This window comes from Triticum urartu, unplaced genomic scaffold, assembly GCF_003073215.2.
Source record: "Triticum urartu cultivar G1812 unplaced genomic scaffold, Tu2.1 TuUngrouped_contig_598, whole genome shotgun sequence".
Lineage (NCBI taxonomy): Eukaryota > Viridiplantae > Streptophyta > Magnoliopsida > Poales > Poaceae > Triticum > Triticum urartu.
Window position 1 is genome coordinate 1 of NW_024116700.1, and position 24,236 is coordinate 24,236.

The following is a 24,236-nucleotide window of genomic DNA, read 5'->3' on the forward strand; positions in this document are numbered from 1 at the left end:
ATGATGGTTCGAGTCCCTTGCCTAGCTCCGGGGTCACAGGGTCGAACCCCAGTTTTGCCAACTTAAGCGTGATTCGAACCCGCGAGCTTCCCTCGTAAAACAGATGGGCTGGCCACTGGAATAGGCGCATCGCTGTGTTATAACACGGGCAGACACTTTATATTGAGTTATACAATTTTAGAATTCTCGTTTGAAAATTTTAGACGAAAAAAGTCTAAAAATTCTGAGATTTTCCGGAAACCGGTTTTCCCGGTCCATACCCAAAAAAATCGGAATCGAGAAAAAAAATCTTGGAGCCGCCAACCTTTTCAATTTTGCAGAATGGGACTTCAGTCTGTTTTTTGGGACTTCAGTCTTTGTTAAACACAAAAACATAGCCAGCCATCTGATTGCGAATTGAACTTAAATTGTTTGGACAAATATATACACAAACTTTTAAATGGATTTCCTCTACGTTCAATTATTGTACTCTTTATGCTCCTCCCTCTGTTCCGGAATATAAGTGTTTGTAAAGATTCCACTATAGACTACATAAGAAGCAAAATGAGTGAATTTACACTCTAAAATGCATCTACATGCATCCGTATGTGGTCCATAATGAAATTAATCTCCACAAAGACTTATATTTAGGAACAGAGGGAGTATTCAAATTTTAAGTTTGATTTAACGCATGTCACTAAAATTAATTACTTTTTAGTTAGTTATCACTCAATCCCAGAGACTTTATCTTTGGAAGTACTTTGCGATAACTTTTGGATTCGAAAAATGTTTAACGCACCCCTAAGTAATTTTTGAAGCTAGAGGAAAAAAAACTAAACCCAAGTGGGGCCATTGCCTTCTCGCAAAAAAGGCCTCGTCCAAGCCTCCATTTTTAGCTAGGCCCAGAAATTTTTCTCAAAGCCCCTAGGAGCAAGGACTCTCCCCCTCATTCCCAAACCCTATCCATAGGTTGTGATGTGGCAGAAGTGTTTGATGCGCAACAGCCCCACCCGCCGACCTTCCTGCCCTCTTTCTATTATCTTGCACACACACCTCCCTCGGCCACCTCCACATAGCGCCTCTGCAGTCATCTCCAACGTCGCTAGCCGCCTTCATCGCGTGCCCTCCATCTTCCCTAGCGTCCACCTGAGTAGCCAATGCGGACTGCGATGAGGATGAACATCAGGTGTCCATGCCCTGCATCTCCAGTTGTCGCTAACATCCTCCATCACGAGCCCGTGTGCTCCAACCCACATCGACCATCCGCAAAGGCACCCAACATCCTCCACCGACAACATGACCGCGTTACCAACTGACAGCCCTCTGGCGGCAAAGCGCCTGTAGCACTCCACGTACATGGCACTAGGAGTGCATTGACCAACTATGACAATCAGTGGGCAACAATAGCTCGAAGGGCGGGATGGAGAAAGGAAAAGAGAGAACATGAAAGAGAAAAAGATAAACCATCGATTGGCAGATCAAAGATCCCGTAAGGCATAAAACAGATCAAAGATCCCGTAAGGCATAAAAAATCAGGGTGATAACCGGGGGCTAGCCTTGGAGCTAGGGACATTTTTTGGGCTGAGAAAATGAAGAGTAACCCATGTTGGCCTTTATGGGTAATGTTGGAGATGCTCTAACATGACACCACATACGAGACCTTCTCTTCCCCGCAGTACGTGGCCGATCAATGAGCCAACGTGGCCCCTCCTCCTCCCGAGCACACGCTTTGGGCCAACCCATGTGTGGGGCCGTGGGGCACCCCTATTTTCCCCTTTTGTCTTTCATTTTTTTGCTTTTAACGTCTAAAAATGTTAACAAATTCCAAATTCCAGTGGGGAGAGCGCTACCTTGGGAGCGCGCGGGACATGCTCGGGCGTGTCCTCCGACATCGATCATGCCTCTCTTCGGCCCGGCCGTTCCTGGAGGACAGAGGTTCAGCCTCGCCGCCGCCCGCCAGGAGGATGTACATCTGCTAGCTCAGGATTCACTGATCCGCGTCGGTCTGTCGAATATATAGCAGCCAATGGAAAGTGCAGTTAGCAAGCCAGACTTATCAGTCCACGACTTATCCAAACAATCGTTAGTCTATCACCATTTGAGTTTGAATCAAACACATATTTATTCATCGACACATACAGAAACATCGGTGCACAATAATCCTAGGAAGCAAGTTGCTGGCTTCATCGTCGAAACCGAGCCGCCGATGGCGAATCCACTTTACAAAAGCAAAAAATAACACATACACATGTAGGGAAGATGGTTATGGTGAATCCAGAACTAAAATGATGAACTTTCACCCTTTGCAAAGAAATAAATATGTTCAGATAAAATGTGCCAATGCATCACAAGAGTATCCGACTTTCTCATTGCGAGTAAGAGCCTCCTCACATCATTCAGGCAAGCCAAGTTTTCCAGAACAGACACCAAAATAACTAAAATGAGACCGCACAAGCATATGATCGACTAAAAAGAACTCCATGCTGCCGACATGCCCAGCCAACAACTGAAATCCCATTGAACCGATATCCAAACAATCATTAAGTTTGTAGTTTTGGCTGCCCCAGCACCACCCTGAAATCAGCTCTCAGATGCAGCGCGCCATTGAATCGTTGATGAAGAGGTTGTCATTGGCAACAGTTGAACGACCACCGTCAAATCAGCTCTCAGATGCAGCACACCATCAATGAAGAGGTTGTTATTAGCAATGAACCTTGACCATGGCATCTCAAAGATATTGCCCCATCCAAGTGACGCATCACCATGAAAGGCGAGTTTCTTATTAACCTGGCTAACAAATTTCCCTGAAGGATTTCTCCTTGCAGCCAACTCACAGTCCAATGTGACGCACTTTGAGCACCCCGGCATCCAGTGGAGCTCAACGTAGAGGCCAAAACTATAAAAGTTACTTTCCTCATCCAGCACACGACCTGCCACAACACGAAATTCCTGCCCTGCAAGAAAGTATGAGTGCGAGAATATCCATCCTGACGGGAAGAGTCTGGAGCACTCCTCACGCTTTAGATCCAAGTAAACTATAACCTGTGGGGAAGGTCGATCAAATGCAACCACTTTTAGAAGTTTTAACTCGTAAGCCCGATCGGCAAATTGCCAACGGTTTGCCGCATCGGCTGCAAGAGGACTTTGCTGGCATCCTGGGTAAGCTTTGTATAGAAGTACCTCGAAGACACGCTTTGTTAGTTGCTCATGGTTTATGTCATTATCGATGCATGTTAGGACCTCCTGCAGTGTCGCAAAGTATGACTTAAGCACAAAAATGGAAGTAAGCGAGAATTCACATATGCAACTTTCACCTTCCACATGTAGGTCATTACTTGCGAAGATGGCTTCGATACCAGCAATAGGGATGTTCGTCATTTCATCTTTGAACCTGAAATGAGACAGCCATGACTTGAGTACTTAGATATTACTAGTATAACGCCCGTGCGTTGCCACGGGCTTTAAAAAAATTACTTGGTGCATATATAACATAATACATGTCAGATTTCATGTGCAGAAAATTGAACTTTACTTTACTTGCAATGTATATTTAGATAAAAAATGCAATTCAACGACGTAGACTAACTCAGCTGATACACAAAATAAAAGGAAGTTGTTTAAAAATATAGAACAACTTTATCATGCACTCCATTACAAACGATAGATAACACCTGAACGCCTTTTTATGCAGTTTCTATCTAGGATTCTAGATAACACCTGGACGCCTTTTTATGCAGGTGCTATCTATCAAATGATGGGTCGTCTAACGGAGCATTTCCATTGTTATTATCCATTAGTTAAAGACAAAACATGGAGGATTTTGTTCCTTAAAATTAATGTTCCAAGATGCTGCAACCAGAAACTTGATTGCGTTACACAATTGTGTGGAAAACTATTACATATGAAATTAGGCATTTGGAACCATACATGTTACCATTAGGAAATACTGCAGCAAAAGACATAGGAAACATAACATCCCAACCCTACAGGATCACTAAGAGTACATACGCAGGGGCAGGATACTCCCAATCACGGTTATAATAAGTTATAAAAAAGATTGTTTCATATTATTGAAAAAAAGTACATAAAATCAGGCGATCGAGCAGCTAAGAAATCTCACTGAAAAATATAAAAACAAAGTATTTTAACTCTTGACTAGATTTAGTGAATCCAGTGCTTGATTTACTGAAGATGCAAGGACAAATTCAAGTATTACCAAGGTGCTGGGATCTATGCCGAAAGGAATTTCAACTTCTGACAAGCTGTGACAAAAAGAATGATGGGGAATTAGGGGCACATGGCAAAGGCGCTTGGCTAAATTCAAGAAATCAAACAAATATCACAGGGTGGGGAAATTGATCTGATCTTGTCAGGGAAGATATTTACCTAATCAAACTAATATAATCCATTTTCGAAGAGAATTAGTCAAATCCTAAACTACTTTCGTCAACCAAATCAAGAACTGCATGTTTGCAAGAGGACACATACGAAGGGAAGAAGAATATCATACCTTGTAAGGGAAGAGCAATAAATCGACAAGTCGCCGGCGGGCTTGGAGGAGGCCCAGAGCACAGTCTTCTCCACTCATTCGCGAGGCTGCGCCTCACCCTCCCAGAAACAAAACGACCTACATGCTCCCCTTTAATAGTATAGATTAAACTGTTGATTATTCCAGAAAGTAATAACCATAATTAAAAATACAGACAAGGAAAAACAACAAAAATAATCTTATACTCCCTCAGTTCCTAAATATTTATCTTTTTAGAGATTTCAAATGGACTACCACATACGGATGTATATACACATATTTTAGAGTGTAGATTCACTTATTTTGCTCCGTATGTAGTCACTTGTTGAAATCTCTAAAAAGACAAATATTTAGGAACGGAGGGAGTATAATGCATTGCATACCTAGTTGATATGGAGGGGTTGGCAAGAACAGTCTGAGAACTGTGATATTTAGTTTTCACTCACATAAAACCTATAGGCTGACAAATAATAAGCTAATACATCATGTCCAAAATAATTGGCAAAGCATGTTAATTTCAAAAGGGAGCATCGTCAATACAATACGAACATTTGCATTTGTGCTCCATATGCATGACTGGCATGCCACGTAACGTCCATCAAACTTTGGTAATTATATTCAACCCTTTTCATATAAAGCACACTGTCATTGTAGGGAATTTATTATTAATGTCAGGTTCCATTGGATGTACTAATCTGACAACACAGTCAAAGAGAATAAGTTTAGAATGGGTAGCCTCTATTAAGTAACAATATAACTTCCAGCACATAGTAGTGGGCTAGTTGGTGAAATAACCGTACCAAACTGCATGGAGAGTAGCCATAATTCATAAGTATTATTAGGCGTGGTCAAAACTCAAGAGGGCCCATCTTCGCATTCCTTTAATCATTTTGAAGGTAATTCGCTGGTACTCAATCAAGTCGCCGTAATAGAAGCCATATATAGAAATGTGTTCTTACAGATATGAGAATAATAACTCGTTAGTAGTTGTAGCTCATTCCAAGAGGGAGATTTATTAAAAAAACAGAATAAATGTACTAAGTTTTTGCCCTTCAGATATCTTGACATACAAATCCAGCATGTGTTATGGAACCTTGTAATGGGAGTGGTTTGCCAAGTCTTGAATTCATGAAAGAATCTTACGAAATAGGCTTTCGCCCCGCTATATAGATATAGCAACAACCCAATACAACCAAGAGTCCAATGCTGGGGCAAACAGCACAAGCACGTCCAAAAGAAAAAAAAGAGAAAGAAGAGAGAAAATAATGTCGACAACGTCGGATCGACGAAAATGATGATGACCCGCAACCGTTGCGCCCACCGGAGATTTACCACCTCGCTCCTAGCACCTTGAACCTCCGCATGCCAAGCAATACCTTTAAGAAGGAACACGACAACAATGACGCTACTGCCCGGACAAGTCCTAGGGTTTCCCCCGGTACGCGGACGGGCATGGGGAAGGGGAATACCCGATGCCCTTCAGGAAGGAACGGTGGCGCCCACGGGTTGCTTGACGGAAAGATTGAACAACATTATTTAACCTTCTTATTATCATTTCACTTATCTACATGTTCACAGGAAGAAGAAAATTAAGCTTAGCCAGTATAGCAAGTAGCACACTGCCGATATGAAATGTCGCTAAAGAGTAACTCATGTAGCTTAGCCAGTATAGCAAGTAGCACACTGCAGTTTACAAGAATCTTCCTATTTCTCATGGATTAAATAGACCAATTATTTTCAGTAATTCCGCAAACAGACACCTAACATTATGCCCTGCTTGCTAATTCTGAAGGATGCAATGTTAATGCATCAACAGTAAGTAGTATCCAGGCTTCTTGCAAATCTCAAATGAGTGTTTTCAGTGTGGAAGATTACATTGATGTAGGCAATTATGGAAGCCAGCAAACATTTAGTTATATTTATGATGCTTGCTAATGTGGCTTCAGAAATAAAAAATCATGACAAGCGTTGCCTAACCTCTGAATTAGCTCACCAATTGCTTCTTGTAAACTGCATCAGAAGCCTTCACAATGTCCTGGATAAGGATACACAAACCCCACAGTCTTTCCTTGATAAAATGAAATGAAAAGGTAAGAGTTGTGGGTAAGGTTAGTTCAGGGAGGGATGGAACGACGAAACGAACGAAACGATAATTAAATAGAACATGATCAAATGCCCGTCTTTCATTAGACTCACTTTGGTTTCAAGCGGTGCACATCATAGTTACTTCATGGTTCTAATCTAAAATGCAGCCCTAATTCACTGGCAAATGGCAGACCGAATACAAAATTTTACAAATATCATTTTACATACAAAAAATAAAATCACAACAAAGGGTCATTTTTTCGTTAGTTGGAACAGAGGACCAGTTCAGGGTCAAACATTCCAAATACTACACTAAGAAACCTAGCGTGGCCTTCTAGTTTATAAAAGGATAGGAAATGAATGCTCAAATAGACTTCTACACTGATAATTTAATTTGTGAATGACAAAAAAATAACGGATTGATATTTTAATTTGGAAAGGACAAAAAATGATATACCATTTTTCAGTGTTGAACACAACTGAATGGAAAACAATCCACCAATTCCTTGCCACGGCTAACATACCTATAGTATACTTTCCACCCCTATTTTACCAGGTTCGCCTCCCCATGGTATCCCCCTCCTCGGCAGGTCCTTGCTCCAATATAATGCATGAATGCACCCCATCCAAATCCTACATATGTAAGAAGAACACAGCCCATTGTAGAAGTCCTCAGTGATCCACTCAAGTGGTGAATCAGTCCACCAAACAAACGGAATTAACCGATGAAAGGGGCAAGAGAAATCACCTCTGATAAATGGCAAGTTTGAAAATGAGAATGATGATCAGGGGCGTAATCTTCAACTGCAACGATTACCTGAGATCCTCAACAATAATTTAGTACGTAACCAAGCTCATTTGGATCCTGCAAGGGACATCGAAAAATGTTTGAGCACAAAAAGGGTGTCAAAGAGTGGCAGCCCATAAGGAGCAGAAAGTGATGAAACAACACAATAGCAGAGGAAACACAGAAATGTACAATTTTTTATATCACTACTAAACCCGAGATCATCCTAGAAGCGGAGGAACTAAATAATTACAGTAACATAGGCGCATCAACGACAAAGGAGCATAGACAAACCCACAGGAACACAAATTAGTTTCTTATAATCAAAGTTTCCATAATGATTTACCAGAGTACATGAACTGACAATCCAATCGAGCAGAACTGGGGAGAATACTGTGTGCTGCATAACTAAAAATAATCAATCTGTAGGTTTAGTAATACAATCTTGATTAATAGACAGATCCATTATGTCAGTCAATGAATTTTTTGCTGGAGTCAAGGATGCGAGACATTTATTATACTAGATGATACCCCGCGCGTTGCCGCGGGAATTGGTTGCAAAATATTTAAGTGAGACTTATTTTTTTCCTTTTGTAGGAATATGAACATTGGTAATGAAATGACAAACTGGAATCGAAAATAATATAATTTACTGTACGTAAGTATGTTGTATAGTTTCAAAATATCCATTACATATAAGTATCATAATAGAATGCATGGTGGGTCTATACCCATGCATGCATATGCCAGACTCATTTCAGAAAAACCAAAGTGTATAATTGGATTATCATAGTATAAACGGTAAGGATGGATTGAGGGAGCATCTCCCATCTGTACAGTTTTGTATAGTATGGTTGCACTTAGTTTTTCTCATGCTGTTATTCCCTGAACGTAGCAGTGTCGGTGGAATTTCAGGCTGGCAATGGACTCCGAATAGAAATATATAATCCATGGAATTACTCTGGTGGATAAGTCAAGTGTCATCCTAAAAGTGACTGAAGTTTTGCAATGATAAACATTAGGTCGATTCAGGAGTCGAGAAAATAAATCTTAACCTGTCAGTCATATGTCATATGTGCGATCCTAATCAAAGGGGTGTGAGATCATATTGATATGGGAATATTATAAGAGAATGCCCAGACAGCAATGTATACCTTGATGTTTCATTTTTCTTTATATAACTGGGCCACTCATGTAAGGTCTCAGTTCCCTTTTCATTAGGAGTCAGTTTGTCTATCTCACTTGGATGCATGGATAAGTTATCATAGTTTAAAAGGTATTGAAGGCTGAATCATTTCTATACGATTTTTAGCACGTACTTACAAATTCAATGAAAAATTGACAGGAACGAAAATTTGTCAGAAACACACACTACATATGCTAACTTTTATGCCATCCATATTTAAGCCGCCCACTTCTTATGTCTTCTCTCGGGCCTGTGACTATATTCGATGATGATATAACCAAAGCGATGTTAAATGCACTACGTATTTGGAAATTAAAATTTTCATCATTCATACCAATTCAAAAGCAGAGAAGGTTGTCGGCCATCAATGTTGTGTGAGATCATAATGATTTGGGTAAAATATAAAAGAATGCCTAGAATGTTTTGTATACCTGTAGGCATAAAGGAGCAAACCATGGTAATTGCTAGAACATCTAGATTACAGAATAGAGATAATCACAAAGTGACTATATTAACCGTAAAATTCTTGAAAGGATCATCTCATCATACAAAGTATAGTGTTAATCTCTGCGGAAGAATGAGGAATGGGGCAAGAAGAAATCTCAGTGCTTACCTCCGTGGGGTAGTAGAAGTAAGGTTTGTCGGATTGCTGATGGTGTGAGGGCTGAGGCTCATCAAGAGATTGAGCTGCATAGAGCCATAAAAAACAGAAAATAAAGATGATGGATCTACATCCTATGTCAAAGAGGAATATAGGGACTATAAGAATCGGAAAGAAACTTGTCATTAATGAACCAATCTTCTTATGCACGATCAGATCTTGATTACGCATGAAGGACACTTCATTGTGCAACACTTCAGTATCTCAAAATTGCAAAGGAAAAAATTCCACAACTTAGCTAGAGTGTGTAGCAGAAACGTCTATAGGAGGAGCGCTACTTCCGATATGGTTTCTGCTAGTTGTGCTGCCTGCTTGGCTGGGATTGGTTGTGTGGCCGCCTTGGCTGGTACAGATGACCGGGGGAGGTAGGCGACGTCGGTATGGACGCACGGAGAGGCTTCAGCTGGCTAGGGCGGGGTAGAGGACTGGTGGAGGAACGACGCCGGATCGACCTTGGCCGGAATAGAAACATAGAAGGAAGGGGAGGACCAGGGCACTGCACCGGTAAGGGGAGGCACGCCCGAGAAAATCCCGGAGTGCCATGGAGGAGAGCCGGACCGACGTTGTGCAGGAGAAGCCACATGTGTATTATCCACCTTGGCTATATACCTGCACATATGCATCAGAGATAACATGCGGGAATTGAATCCCTCCCGTCACCGGAACGCCCGGCCAGGCAGCGCGATCGTTGATGACACTCACTCGCGGCTGGAGGCGTTTGCTTGCCCTCGCGTGTGTGCCGCACGAATATATAAGGGAAAAGATAAGGGCTCGACCGGTTGAGGGTTCAATCGTTTTTTTCTATTTTATTAAAGAGAGAGAGAGAGAGAGGAGTCGATGGGTTGCATAGTTTACCACCTGAAGATGAAAAGAAAGGGCTCAATTTACACGCTGGCAACGGAAGGCACGATCTGACTTCATGCACGGGAAAAAGTTGCTCATGTAGCACTATAGCTGATGATGTGGCTAGACTGCTGAGGTGTAGTAAGATGGATGGTTGCATGTTATTAGTGATGTGGATAGTTTGCATGTTAAGAGAAATAAGATAGTGGGGATGAACTATTTAGGTATTATAGATTTGTTGCTTGTGTTGGGAAGGAAATCAAATCAAACGTTCATTGTTTTTAGTTGTTATTCCTAATAGAGTAGCACATGAAAACTCAAACAAAATAGGAAAGTGTTGTGGCCATTTAATACTGAAACCAACAGGGTACTAAGAAACTGATGGATATAAACTTGTTATTGTCATGCTTGCTGGAGAGAAACAAAAATAGAAACACAATTAATAATACGCAGTGCTAAATTAACCCATGAAACTAATACTCAATGTGACTGCACGCTGAGCACTGTCCACCTCATTTTGAGTTTGGTTACCCAACTCTTTCAGGCTGAGTTGCAAAAACTTCAAAATATGTAACTCTTTCAGAGCAGATAAAAGTTGTGTTTAAGGCGAAACTTCCTCCGTCCTCAAAGAACATGTAAGCTAAGCGTTGTCCACCTCATTTTGGGAATTGAGAGAGTTGTGCTCCGTCCTCATCCTTATGATAGCTAAGTGTTGTCAAGGAGTGAGCCTGAAGCATGTAAAAGTTCAGAAAAGTTAGCAATGCATACCTGGATTGTTTGTGTTCCTCAAAGAATACGGTGACCCTGTTGACAGTCGTGGTCCGGCTGAGCTTCAGTATGATAGTGTCTGCCCCCGGAGATCCAGACATAATCATCAATTTATCTAACACAAAAGAGTTCTCGCAGATGCCATCCTTGACGTTGTCGCCCTGTTAACACAGAAGTCTATGTGCCAATGAACCTTCTCCCTGAGTGTAACGAACATCAAATGGTTGTGATTCTTTATGTGCTTAGTTATGAACCAACTATTTATTAGCTGCATGTAGCAACCTGATCAGCGCGGGACACTCGTACATGCATGGTCGGCTTTTCTCAGCCTTAGGCTTTCCCTGAAAAAATTCAAAAAAAAGTGATGGCACATCAGCTCACTCCATGATGCCTTTTTCCAAACCAAAACTGCAAAAAAAAAAAGAAACCCACATATAGTATCTCGTACCACAGAACTTAGTGAACAACTGCACTCTATCTTCTGCATTTAGTCGGCTTTCCCCATATCTAATACCGAATCCAACTTCCGCAGATTCACCAATTGAATCCTCCGTGCCAAGAGCGCCAGCCTCCCCCTGGGTGGCAGCCTTAGTGGCACCGGATCGGAGTGCTTAAGGTCATCGGCGAACTCTTGCCGAAGTGGGAACCTGCGGGCGCCGGATTTCAAGGAAAGGTTTGTAAAAATCAATAGAGGGGTGGCGGACAAAAAGAGCTTACCTGACCACCAGATCGAGCACGAACTCCAGGCCGTTCTCCTCCATCCTTAAGCACTGGAGCGGAGGTGGAGGCGACCAGAGCCGGCGGCGGCGCGCCGCCGAGGTTGGTGCGACGGCGAGCTTGGGCGGTGAGGCGGCGGGGCAGAAGCTGCAGGAGACAGCGGCGGGGACCTCGAGGCCGAGCTCAGGCCATGGCTTCCCTGGCTCCAGAGGCCGTGGCGGCGCCGGACGCAGCAGCGGGGCGAGGAGGAGGCCGGCCGTCGGGGAGGCAGGAGCTCCTCGTCCCCTCGATCCAGATCGGGGTCGAGGAGGGAGCAACAGGGGCGCGAGGGAGCGGGCGACCCGCGGGCGGCGGTCGGGGCGTAGGTCTTTCTTCGTAGGTTAACCGTCGTGGATTTTTTTAGGACAATTTTCTGTCGATGAATCATAGTATTTCACAACGGGTCTCGTGATAGTATACTTTTTTTTGTCGGTTTTGAGGGTGGAAGGGGAGAATCGCTGGTTGCGGGAGGTGGGATCTAGGACGAAAATTAACCGTTTTTGATGGGACGAAAATTGACTGACGGAGACTACCAACTGCTCAATTAAAAGTAGAGATGGCTTGACAACAATGTCCGCATTTTTCTCAATAAATAAAATAAAATAAAATGTGGACCTATCCAGTTGAGATGACTCACTTAGCCAAATCATTATATTTGTTGGTAAGGAATTCCTTGGCTGTATCTGTTAAAGGCCTAACTTCATCGGCCTTTAAAATGGAGCATGGATGGTCTAGGTAGAGCAGTGCAGAATCTGTGGTTATAGGTAAGCTTGAAAGCAACTGACTGCAATGCCTCATGCAAGAAAAAATCTCAAACTTGTCGGCAGCCATCAGGTGTCGAGCAAAAGAGCAGGCTCAGTTGTTGTCAACTTTCCAGTGTACAAATAGCTTAAAAGCTGCATCATCGCATATTCCTCTGATCCAAGTAGAATGAAAAAAGGATTAAGTAAATAGTTTGATGAACGCCGTCGAGATTTGTTAACGAGGTTTGTTGATATGGTTACATCTCGGGGCTTGATTATAGGCGCTTCTTCCCATGACACCACTACAATACCGCATCCGGTTGCTCTGGACATCGGCACATGCCACCGGCTTCCCTTGCGTGTCGGTGCTATTATGTTGGCATAGGTTATATCGTGTGTCTACCCCCGCTATATATGAGAGGTCTAGGATATAAGTGTCCTATTTGGACAAGACTACATATCCTATGTAAAGACAATACAACTACAAGTCCAACTGTAACCTACCTTGTACACAATATTTGACACAACTCTAACAAACTCCACCTTGGCGAATATTCTTCACCACCTTGAATTCGTCAATGCATCAAACTTCCATGTACATTGGACTTGAGTTTATCCTATGAGTATCGCTGCTACTCCAAAGACTTAATATGATTCCACCTGCAACTTGTAGTCCCTTCTTTTCTTGATCATTGTCATCACTCGAGCAAAATTAAGTTCTTCTTTACTCTAGTGTATGCTCCCAACTTTCAGAGCTTCGTTCAACGCATCACACATTGATCACTGACCTGCGTGAAAATGAACAACTCACATATTGGATGTCAAACATAAGAGTTACCTGAACTCAACATCACCGCTCCTTTCTTGACCGCCTGTCTGGAACTTGAAAGAATTTCACCATTGCTTGTAGTCATTCCGAGTCAAATTCGCAGTTGTCTAACCACATGTATGACCACCAGAGCCTCCGCTATTACCGCGTCGAGCCTCTGCTGTTCCAGTCGAGTCTCAAGGGTCGCGAACCCACACCACTCAACCCCCACTGCAGAGTACCACCGATCAACACCGACCGATGACGAGTTTCACGCTTCCATCAGACCACTGGGCTCCAGTCCGAACTGCATGTCACTCGCTTTTCCCGCTGAATAGGCTTCGACTCTCTGTGCACTTATGCCGTAACTCCTCAATCAACACCGAGTGAAGTCCTCCAGACTCCAGCTCCACCTTCAACATGACTCCATGGTAGATGATCAGTCCACCCTCACGCCCCGTCGACTTCAAGCTCTGTGTGTACATCATCTTGAATCAACCCCGCGTCATAGTCTTGTCGAAGCCACACAAGCCCTCGGGGCCTGCGCCACGTGTTTCCACGCCCCAGAAATCGGTCACATCAGCATCACGCTCCTATGTTGTCGTCGCCGATCCCACCAACGTCTTCTGTACCAACCGACTTGCGTCGATCCGTCAGACTGTTCAGTCCGACCCAGCCGAACTTGTTCGACTGCAACGACACGCTTCAAGGCTCTCAAATCATCTTCCGTGAATTTCCATCCATCACATGATAATTCCATCTTAACTCACATGACTTCTCGCAACGCCTTCAAGCATCTTTGTTGTGCCCACAATCTTTCAACCGTATCTGCCATAACCCAAGGTTTCAGTTCCGTTGAACTTTTCCACCTCAAACCCGATGCCCGATGACGTCATGATTCTTCGCATGGCTGACCTTGAAAAATAACCGAGCTTCTACACGCAATGCCCAAGTACTTCAAGCACGTATACTAGTACTAGCAAATCTAACCAATAAATTGCTTTGGTCTTCACGTGATGGCTCCTGGCTCAACTCCTGATGCTGCTATTGCTTTGCCCTGTGTGTGCTTTCCGATGTACCGCCGTATCACGTCTGATAGATTTTCCTTCCGGTCAAATCAACTTGTTGCCGTGACGTACGTGAGGACTCGGTCCTCTTTTGGGGTCCAAAACAAATCTTGCACGCTTGCACAGCTCCAAGCTCCTGACACTACTAGGAAAAACCTTACCAATAGTGTAGGTTTTTAGACTACCAGTAGCGTAGGTTCCCACGCTACTGCTATGACGCTACAACTATTTTTTAGTAGTAGCGTGTGTTTTACCTTACGCTACTGCTAAACAGACATACCAGTAGCGTTTCTATTATACACCCACGCTACTAGTAAAGAAATAGTAGTAGCGCTTCTATTATACACCCACGCTACTAGTAACAAATTAGGATTTAAAAAAAATAAAAGTCTACCTATTTCAGTTCAGACATGCATTTCACAATACGTACATGTTATGCATACAGTCAATCATCAAACATACATATCTGATGTAGATAATTAACACACGCACGCACACACACACAATATATGCCACACGTGTAAGTCGCCGGCGTCGACGCCTCCACAAGGCCGTGTTGATGGTGTTGATGTCGTCGTCGCCGCCGCCGGAGCACCATGACATTGTCGTCGTCTTCATCGCCGCCGTAGCCCCGTGTCGATGTCGATGTCGTCGTTATCATCGTCGCCGCAGCCCCATGTCGAGGTCCTCCACCTCGACGACCTCCGACGTCGCAATCACCTGGACGATCATCTGCGCGACACAGTCTCTGGGCTTCACGGTGAAGTCCGCGTCCAAGTGTTTGAAGAGCACGACACCCACCGGGCTATGGTAGTCCGCGTCAATCACCCATGCACCCACGTTGGGAAAGTAAAAAAACTTATTAGTTCGCGTCCTCGTTCAAATCCAGCAGGGTATTTTCTTTCTTTTTAGCCCATGCACATGAATCAATAGTAAAAAAATATCATTTTATGAGCCAGGTTGACAGTGTTGAGACACAGGAAAGCATAATGTTTGTAACAATCTTCATTAACAAGAAAAAATGATTTCTCAAATGACATTTGCTTCACCAACAATGATTAGTAGTAGCATCGGCATACCCTCTAATTCAGCATAGGAGTTTCAAGCAAGGGAAAATTAGTCTACTACTTTAAAACTAGAATCAGCATCCTTATGGTGTATGCATAGCACAATACTAATGTCCATGTGATGTATTTTCAATCTAGTTTATATTATGTTAGTAACTACAACTGAGTCCCGAGCAACTGCAACTGCAACTACAATCAGCGCATCGGCAACTGAAAGCTTGGCCACAGCTTATCATTGGCAACAAACAGAGGGGCACTAAATGCTGTTTGTTGGGACTGCTACAACGTTGGGAGGAACACCGACCGTCGGTGCTCAGTCCCAATTTTTTCATTTATGAGAGGGAACCTTGAAGGAAGCTTCTTCAGTTAGCAGTACAGAAAAGTAGAGCTGGTCAGGCGATTAGCTCACACCTTGTCTTGCAAGTAAGCAGCGTAGAAGACTCCCAGGGCACCTAGAGAGAGTGCTGAAAGAAGGCCAGATGGCACCAGCTTCCGGGTATTGTACAGCCTGGTACCTGAACGAACAGGAGGGTCAGCAACGTCAGATCCCGATTTCGTGAAGATGTAGGCACAAAGAGGGTCAAACAGACCAAACACAGCAGCAAACAGAAAGGCAGACCCAAATCCAACAGCATCGCCTAGTGCTTTGTGTCAGAAAACTGCATCAGATAATACGTCTGCAAAATGCAGATAAGTTAAGCCATGAAAACAATCTATGAGCACATGTTCGCACACATAATGATCACTAGAAATCAGAGCGCACAGCAGGAAGAAGATTGCTAAGGTGTGGATTCTCTCACTAAAAAAATCCAAGCTCAGTAAGAATGACCATAGAATCAGCAAGTATGAGCAATGAATCTCTAGAAAGGTTTCTTATCGTTTTGTTTCTAGCGGTCCTCATGGCGTTGTACCTGCTCTGCAGATGACTTCTCTCTTTAATGCATAATACACCATCCAGGGTGTATTCTAAAAGAAAAGAAAAGACAATGAATCTACAGTCTGAACCTGTCTAAGTCATAGGATGATAATTTAATACTCCAAAAGGTAGGAACCAATGAGCTCACTGATTTGCGCCAAGAGTACATGTTTCTAAATTAATCACATCACATTCATAATTTGTTCTTCTTTCACTTTGAAATTTCTCGTTATTTCAGAGTTTGAGATTCAGTAACTGTAAATAGACTCCCGAGTTTAGATTGTGCTACTGAGTTAGAACCAAGCAGAGACTTCATAAACACTACTGCAGAACCGGGCAATAGCACCAGTTCGTAAGGCCCTTTAGTTCCGGTTCGGTAACCGGCACTAAAGTGTGGGCACTAAAGGTCCCCCCCTTTAGTACCGGTTCAGCATGAACCTGTGCTAAAGGGCAACCACGTGGCACGAGCCAGCTCGGGTGGCAGGGAGCCCTTTAGTACCGGTTGGTGACACCAACCGGTATTAAAAGGTTGGGGGGTTTTTGGGTTTATGATTTCTTTTTCATTTAATTTTGTGTTTTCCATTTAATTCTTTTTCGTTTGCTGGTATTTTACGATGCTACATATTATACACGTTATGCATATATATAAATAGAATTTTTAGTAGAACCGATCATATATATATATATATATATATATATATATCATCGAATGTCTCACAACCACCATTAATTCACACATATATACACACATGTATATATGTATACAATTAGGTAGCTATATACAGTTTCTCGTAATTGGTGCCTTCGGAGCCAGTGGCATTAGCCTAATTGATGCCTTCGGAGCACGATGACAATTGGAAATGGTTCATGGGGGCGGTAGCGGGTAAAAGTATTCTCCTTTGGGATCTATGACCTGGTCGAGCAAAAATCCTGTTATTTCCTCTTGAATTGCTTCTATGCGGTCCTCTGCTAGGAGCTGCTCCCGCACCTTTTTGAACTGTTAAGAAGGAGATCAATATGCATGTGTATTAGTTGTGTGACTAGATATTGATAATGGTGTAAAAATTGTGAATAGTGTTCTGACAAACGTACCCACTCCTGTCTTTGAGATCTGCTCCTTTCGGATGCCATCATGCGAATGTTCTCGCAAACGTAGTATGCACACAGATTATTCCCCGGCGCCTGCTTCAGGGCCTTTACGAGAATGGAATTTGATCAGATAATAATTAATCAAGCATGATAATTAAAGAGATGGCAGCTAGCTAGCTAGTACTACTTAATTACTTACCTTGGGTCGATACCATTTCAGATTTCGTTTCCAATGGCCTGGAGTGACGCTGATGAACTTTTGCCCAAGCCCTGCCCGCCGACAAAGAAAATGAATAAATGGGTTATTAAATAGTTGTTATCAGGAAAAAACGAACTAATTAAATAGGCCGAGATATAGTTAATAATGATTGAAATTACCTGTTGACTATCCCCTTCACGATGGTGTAGTCACTTGCTTTCTTAAGTAGTGAGTCTAGTACTTCAATTGTTCCTTCATTAACTTTAATGATTAACAAGATCCAGTGAAATCTGCATGCACACACGTTTGCATGTCTTAATTAAGCGGGCATATGTAAGCAAAAACATATAGCTAGTTAGTAGGCAAAAACAGAATTTGTAGTACAAGACAATGTGACTCACTCGAAGTTGTAAGGAAGTAGTATATCTTCATTGTATTTGAGGCGCTTGAAGAACTCTAGCATGCTTTCCTCTACACTTTTTTCGTAATATAGATCTGATTTCCATGTGTATTCATTAATGGTATTTGGGTCAACGAACCCAATGCCATAGCGTCCACCTTTTTTCATTTCATAAATCTTCATCCTGCATAATACCACAGAAAAGAATATAGTGAGGATAATTACAGGTAATGATTGATCAAAATGATCACTACAGCTAGCTTGAGACTTAAATTACAAAAAGAAATCACTTACAGACAATAGCAACTGACGATAGATTTGTCGAGTGCGTCTTGATTGTATAACTGAAATAGTTTTGAATACTCAACGAACACAACTTTCTCATGGTAGTAATGATCCTTCTTGACATTCACCATGAGGGACTCTCGATTGGAAATCTTGGTAATGTCCATGTACCATTGATGCAATTCATACATTCTCGTTGGGAGCTTCTTGACCTCGTCTGGCTCGACCAAAGGTTGGCCCAGACATATTTCCGTTTTATTTCCTCCTCTGTAATCAGAGACATGGGCTCGATATCGAGGAGTTGTCCAACAGTGATCATGATGCTTTTAGCCTTCTCAATATGCTCCTCGGTTATTACCACATCGCCCAGCCCGGGAACGTTAACGGTTTGTCCACAATAATATTGGGCGCGCGTACTCTCATGTGTTGTTGGTACAACAAGCGGGGGGATTGATTGAGCCACCTGTTCTCCCAGCTGGGGAACGGTTTTACCGCTCCTTTTGCCAGCTGATTTGCTCGAGCTCGAGCTCGCCTCTTTCTGTAGACGTGCTCGATTTAACTTCCTAAGGTGGCGCTCATAGTCTGTGTCAATAGGCTTGGGAGCTGGTGCTCTAGCCATACAAATGAAGTGGTCAATCTTTTCCTCAGGCACTTTCTCCCTTGGCGGCGGTGGCGGTTTCGGTGCAAAATGGGCTTCCACCTCGGCCTTCGATATGGCTGCTAATGTCTACTACACAACCTTCTTCTTGTAGACGTTGTTGGGCCTCCAAGTGCAGAGGTTTGTAGGACAGTAGCAAATTTCCCTCAAGTGGATGACCTAAAGTTTATCAATCCGTAGGAGGCGTAGGATGAAGATGGTCTCTTTCAAGCAACCCTGCAACCAAATAACAAAGAGTCTCTTGTGTCCCCAACACCCAATACAATGGTAAATTGTATAGGTGCACTAGTTCGGCGAAGAAACGGTGATACAAGTGCAATATGGATGGTAGATAAAGGTATTTGTAATCAGAAATTATAAAAAACAGCAAGGTAACTAATGGTAAAAGTGAGCGTAAACGGTATTGCAATGCGTGGAAATAAGGCCTGGGGTTCATACTTTCGATAGTGTAAGTTCCCTCAACAATACTAACATAATTGGATCATAAAACTATCCCTCAACATGAAACAAAGAGTCACTCCAAAGTCACTAATAGCGGAGAACGAACGAAGAGATTATGGTAGGGTACGAAACCACCTCAAAGTTATTCTTTCCAATCAATCCGTTGGGCTATTCCTATAAGTGTCACAAACAGCCCTAGAGTTCATACTAGAATAACACCTTAAGACACAAATCAACCAAAACCCTAATGTCACCTAGATACTCCAATGTCACCTCAAGTATCCGTGGGTATGATTATACGATATGCATCACACAATCTCAGATTCATCTATTCAACCAACACATAGAACCTCAAAGAGTGCCCCAAAGTTCCTATCGGAGAATCACGACGAAAACATGTGCCAACCCCTATGCATAGGTTCATGGGCGGAACCCGCAAGTTGGTCACCAAGACATACATCAAGTGAATCACGTGATATCCCATTGTCACCACAGATATCCACGGCAAGACATACATCAAGTGTTCTCAAATCTTTAAAGACTCAATCCGATAAGATTACTTCAAAGGGGAAACTCAATTCATTACAAGAGAGAAGAGGGGGAGGAGAAACATAAGATCCAACTATAATAGCAAAGCTCGCGATACATCAAGATTGTATCACCTCAAGAACACGAGAGAGAGAGAGAGATCAAACACATAGCTACTGGTACATACCCTCAGCCCCGAGGGAGAACTACTCCCTCCTCATCATGGAGAGCACCGGGATGATGAAGATGGCCACCGGAGAGGGATTGCCCCCTCCGGTAGGGTGCCGGAACGGGTCTAGATTGGTTTTTGGTGGCTACGGAGGCTTCTGGCGGCGGAACTCCCGATCTATTTTCTGTTCTGGAAGTTTTACGATACGTAGGTATATATGGGTGCAGGGGGTACGTCGGAGGAGCTACGGGGGCCCCACGAGGCAGGGGACGTGCCCTAGGGGGGGGGGCGCCCCCACCCTCGTGAGCACCTCCCGTATCTCCTGACGTGGAGTCCAAGTCTATCCGGTGGCTTTCGTTCCAAAAATAACTTCTCCAGTTGATTTCGTTCCGTTTCGACTCCGTTTGATATTCCTTTTCTTCGAAACACTAAAATAGGCATAAAACAGCAAATCTGGGCTGGGCCTCCGGTTAATAGGTTAGTCCCAAAAATAATATAAAAGTGGAAAATAAAGCCCAATATTTCCCAAAACAGTAGATAATATGCATGGAGCAATCAAAAAATTATATACGTTGGAGACGTATCAAGCATCCCCAAGCTTAATTCCTGCTCGTCCTCGAGTAGGTAAATGATAAAAAGATAATTTTTGATGTGGAATGCTAGTTGGCATAATTTCAATGTAATTCTTCTTACTTGTGATATGAATATTCAGATTCGAAAGATTCAAGACAAAAGTTCATATTGACATAAAAATAATAATACTTCAAGCATACTAACTAAGCAATCATGTCTTCTCAAAATAACATGGCCAAAGAAAGTTATCCCTACAAAATCATATAGTCTGGCTATGCTCTATCTTCACCACACAAAATATTTAAATCATGCACAACCCCGATGACAAGCCAAGCAATTGTTTCATACTTCTGATGTTCTCAAACTTTTTCAATCTTCACGCAATACATATCAATGCACAACCCCGATGACATAGCACTATAGGTGTAATAGAATGGTGGTTGTGGAGAGGACAAAAAGGAAGAAGATAGTCTCACATCGACTAGGCGTATCAACGGGCTATGGAGATGCCCATCAATAGATATCAATGTGAGTGAGTAGGGATTGCCATGCAACGGATGCACTAGAGCTATAAGTATATGAAAGCTCAAGAAAAGAAACTAGTGGGTGTGCATCCAACTCGCTTGCTCACGAAGACCGAGGGCATTTTAAGGAAGCCCATCATTGGAATATACAAGCCAAGTTCTATAATGAAATATTCCCACTAGTATATGAAAGTGACAACATAGGAGACTCTCTAACATGAAGATCATGGTGCTACTTTGAAGCACAAGTGTGGTAAAAGGATAGTAGCATTGTCCCCCCCTTTTTTATTTGGCCTTTTTTTGGCCTTTATTTTTTTATGGCCTTTCTCTTTTTTGGGACAATGCTCTATTGAATGATGATCATCACACTTCTATTTATTTATAACTCAATGATACAACTCGATACTAGAACAAAGTATGACTCTATATGAATGCCTCCGGCGGTGTACCGGGATATGCAATGAATCAAGAGTGACAAGTATGAAAGAATCATGAACAGTGGCTTTGCCACAAATACTATGTCAACTACATGATCATGCTAAGCAATATGACAATGATGAATGTGTCATGATGAACGGAATGGTGGAAAGTTGCATGGCAATATATCTCGGAATGGCTATGGAAATTCCATAATAGGTAGGTATGGTGGCTGTTTTGAGGAAGGTATATGGTGGGTGTATGGTACCGGCGAAAGTTGCGCGGTACTAGAGAGGCTAGCAATGGTGGAAGGGTGAGAGTGCGTATAATCCATGGACTCAACATTAGTCATAAAGAACTCACATACTTATTGCAAAAATCTATTAGTTATCGAAACAAAGTACTACGCGCATGCTCCTAGGGGGATAGATTGGTAGGAAAAGACCATCGCTCGTCCCCGGCCGCCACTCATAAGGAATACAATGAATAAATAAATCATGCTCCGACTTCATCACATAACGGTTCACCATACGTGCATGCTACGGGAATCACAAACTTTAACACAAGTATTTCTCAAATTCACAACTACTCAACTAGCATGACTCTAATATCACCATCTTCATATCTCAAAACAATTATCAAGCATCAAACTTCTCTTAGTATTCAAAACACTCATAAGAGAATTTTATTATTCTTGAATACCTAGCATATTAGGATTTTAGTAAATTACCATGCTATTAAGACTTTCAAAATAATATAAGTGAAACATGAGAGTTCATCTATTTATTCAAAATAAAACTACCACCATGCTCTAAAAGATATAAGTGAAGCACTAGAGCAAATGACAAACTACTCCGAAAGATATAAGTGAAGATCAATGAGTAGTCGAATAATTATGCAACTATGTGAAGACTCTCGAACATTTAATAATTTCAGATCTTGGTATTCTATTCAAACAGCAAGCAAAGCAAAATAAAATGACGTTCTAAGAATGGCAAACATCATGTGAAGAAGCAAAAACTTAGGATAAACCGAAACTAACCGATAGTTGTTGAAGAAGAAAGGTGGGATGCCAACCGGGGCATCCCCAAGCTTAGATGCTTGAGACTTCTTGAAATATTATCTTGGGATGCCTTGGGCATCCCCAAGCTTGAGCTTTTGTGTCTCCTTAATTCCTCTCATATCACGGTCTCCCTAAATCTCAAAAGCTTCATCCACACAAAACTCAACAAGGACTCGTGAGATAAGTTAGTATAAACCATTGCAAAAACCTTATCATACTCTAATGTAGCAAATCACTAAAATTATTATTAAACATTGCATACTAAATGCCTCTGCATATTTAATAGTCCTATCCTCAAATAGAATCATTAAAGAAGCAACCATATGCAAACAATGCAAACATAACAGCAATCTGCCTAAACAGGATAGTCTGTAAAGAATGCTGCAACATCCATACTTCCCTAGCTCCAACAATTATGAAATAAAATTCCCACTGTAGTAAATTTATAAGATCTTAATATTCAAAAGGTTTCAACATTTTATCACATTCTTACTTTTCTAGGGAATTATTGCAACAGCGGTAAACTTTCTGTTTTCAAACAGCAACATGTGGACTTCTAAAATAGGCATAGTAAAGGCTATCAATGCCACTTTTCTTGAAATAAAAGATGCAAAACATTGTTATAAATAACAGCAAGAAAATTAACAAAATAAATTGATGCTCCAAGCAAAACACATATCATGTGGCGAATAAAAATATAGCTCCAAGTAAAGTTACCGATGAACGAAGACGAAAGAGGGGATGCCTTCCGGGGCATCCCCAAGCTTAGGCTCTTGGTTGTCCTTGAATATTACCTTGGGGTGCCTTGGGCATCCCCAAGCTTAGTCTCTTGCCACTCCTTATTCCATAATCCATCGAATCTTTACCCAAAACTTGAAAACTTCACAACACAAAACTTAAAGTAGAAAACTCGTGAGCTCCGTTAGTATTAGAAAATAAATCACCACTTCAAGGTACTGTAATGAACTCATTCTTAATTTATATTGGTTTTAAACCTATTGTATTCCAACTTATATATGGTTCATACCCTCCGATACTACTCATAGATTCATCAAAATAAGCAAACAACACACGAAAGACAGAATCTGTCAAAAACAGAACAGTCTGTAGTAATCTGGATCAAACGTATACTTCTGGAACTCATAAAATTCTCAACTAAATTGATGGACCTGAGGACTTTATCTATTAATCATCTGCAAAAATAATTAACTAAAAATCACTCTCCAAATAAAAATGACAGCAGTTCTCTTGAGCGCTAAAGTTTCTGTTTTTTATAGCATGATCAACAAGACTTCACCCAAGTCTTCCCAAAGGTTCTACTTGGCACAAACACTAATTAAAAGCATAAAACCACATCTAAACAGAGGCTAGATGAATTATTAATTACTAAACAGGAACAAAAAGCAAGGAACTAAAATAAAATTGGGTTGCCTCCCAACAAACGCTATCGTTTAACACCCCTAGCTAGGCATGATAATGACAATGATGCTCACATAAAAGATAAGAATTGAAATATAGAGAGAACATCATGAAGAATATGACTAGCACATTTAAGCCTAACCCACTTCCTATGCATAGGTTTTTTGTGAACAAACAACTTATGGGAGCAATAATCAACTAGCATAGGAAGGCAAAACAAGCATAACTTCAAAACTTTAAGCACATAGAGAGGAAACTTGATATTATTGCAATTCCT

The 24,236-nt window shown here is 42.0% G+C and overlaps 1 long non-coding RNA gene and 1 pseudogene across 2 annotated transcripts; both read right to left on the bottom strand.

The window, feature by feature from the left end:
* Positions 1–2,260: 2,260 nt before the first annotated feature.
* LOC125529965 overlaps positions 2,261–24,236 on the bottom strand; it is an 82,357-nt pseudogene continuing 60,381 nt past the window's right edge.
* Positions 9,260–11,958, bottom strand: LOC125529966. Of its 2 annotated transcripts, none has more exons than XR_007292800.1 (5): positions 11,555–11,958; positions 11,286–11,484; positions 11,120–11,178; positions 10,838–11,037; positions 9,260–10,764 (listed from the first exon to the last, which is right to left on the bottom strand). It is a non-coding gene; the product is annotated as an uncharacterized LOC125529966 (long non-coding RNA). The 2 variants fall into 2 exon arrangements; XR_007292801.1 differs by having other exon boundaries at positions 9,260–10,774.